Consider the following 2,016-nt stretch of genomic DNA (forward strand, 5'->3'; position numbering starts at 1 on the left):
CCTACCAATCTCCAACATGCATTTCTTTAATAGAACACCATTGTTATCAGAGTGAACTCAATATTTCTTACATGGCTCTCCTACTGGCCCTGCCTTCCTCTTTAGTCTCACTTCTTGCTTCCACTTTCTTGCAGGCTACGTTTTAGTCAAACTGAGTTATTATTATAGGCTGTACTCTTCCTTACTAGGTCTCTGTGTATGCCACCCTTTATTCAGTGTGGGTAGCACCTCCTTCTCTGGGAAGCCTTCCTTGACTGCTTTCCAACCTCACTCAGACTGGGATAGGTGTCCTCTTCAATTCTTCAGAATCACCCTGCATCTCTTCTACAATAGTGCTTAATACACTTAATTGCAACCACTTTACCTCTCTAATTAGATATTATTATGTGCTGAATTGTGTCCCCCTCAATTCATATGTTGAAGTCCCAACCCCTAGTACTTCAGAATGTAATTGTATGTAGCAATAAGGTCTTCAAAGCAATGATTAAGTTAAAGCTGTTAGAGTGGGGCCCTAATCCAATCTGACAGCCATCCTTTATAAAAAGAGGAAGAGATACTGGGGATGTGCACACACAGAGGAAAGACTACATGAGGACACAGTAAGAAGATGGCCATCTGCCAGTCAAAGAGAGAGGCCTCTGAAAAAATCAATCTACCAACACCTTGATCTTGAATTTCTAGCCTCCAGAACTATGAGAAAGTAAATTTATATTATTGAAGCCACCTAGTTTGTGGTATTTTGTTATGGCAGCCCTAGCAACCTGGTACAGGGGGTAAGCAATTCGAGGACAAGTTCAAATCTTTTTTTTCTTGGTGTCTCTATCATATAGCCCAAAGCTTGTCACATAGTAAAGGCAAAATAAACATTTATGGAATCAATGATTGATAAATTGATTGATAAATGGATAAACAAATTTGACATTGATAAATAAATAAAATTGGTTTTGAGTTATTTTGATATAGCAACTTTGAATTAAACTCATAACAAGGAGCTCTATTATGAAAGAACTTGCAAATGACAGATGTGTAGGAATACTTTGTTGGTAGGCAAATAGGGTCACATCATATCAGTGTTTTATATTTATAGTTTTTCTTTATGAAACAAAAAAGCTCTGGCTTCTATTAATATGCCCCTCTGGGAGTAGCAGTGAGAAGCACTAGTAGTTGAGATCTTCCGGGGAGGAACCTGAGGCGTGAGGGGATAGGACCGAGGGAGCCACCAGCCTGGACAGTGTTAGCGGGGAGGCCAGAGTGTTACATTAACTGGCACAGTGCCATGTTCTGCAGCCAGTCCTTGGGGGCGATCCATACAGAACTCCAATGAGATGACTCAGCTATACTCTCAGAAATGACAATTGCACCTGGAATGCACCTTCTAAAATGGCAGTAGAGGAAAAGAAATGGCAGCTTTGAGGGGAAAAGGAAGATTACTCTGTCAGAGTTTTATGTGACAGCAAGCATCTGGGCAAAAAGTGAATGAAAGGTCAATCAGACATCCAGATGTTTTCTATCCACAAACATGACAATATCTAGAAACATCTGGACAGTGAATGGGAAGGCTTGTGTTTTTCCACACATGTGGAACATTTGGGCAAACTCCATCCAGAAACAAGCTTGGTTAGAAGGAAACAGATTAACTGTTGCCACCTTCTTCACAGGGTTGCATTGGGTTGGAAGACACTGGATTTGACTAGGCATTGGTTTAACAGGCACATGTACACTCAAATATACACACATGTAGTTGGAGGCTGCTTTTGTGGCTCTAGAGATACTGTATACCAGGACTTCCAGAGAGAAAAAGACTTCTCTTAGGACTGAAGAATGCCAGGTAGCAGCCAACCAGACCCACAGTCTTCAGTGTACTGAGCCAGCCCACACCTGTGCACAGTGTGTGACCAGCATTTGGTCACTAGTGGCGGCAACAGCCAGAGAACACAGTAGAATATCATGCTCAGGGAAGAATGTGCAAAGGATTGGGCCAGTGGTGAATGTCTTGATGATTAAGGTGGTTGATAT

Source organism: Pteropus medius, unplaced genomic scaffold (assembly GCF_902729225.1).
Source record: "Pteropus medius unplaced genomic scaffold, Ma_sr-lr_union100, whole genome shotgun sequence".
Lineage (NCBI taxonomy): Eukaryota > Metazoa > Chordata > Mammalia > Chiroptera > Pteropodidae > Pteropus > Pteropus medius.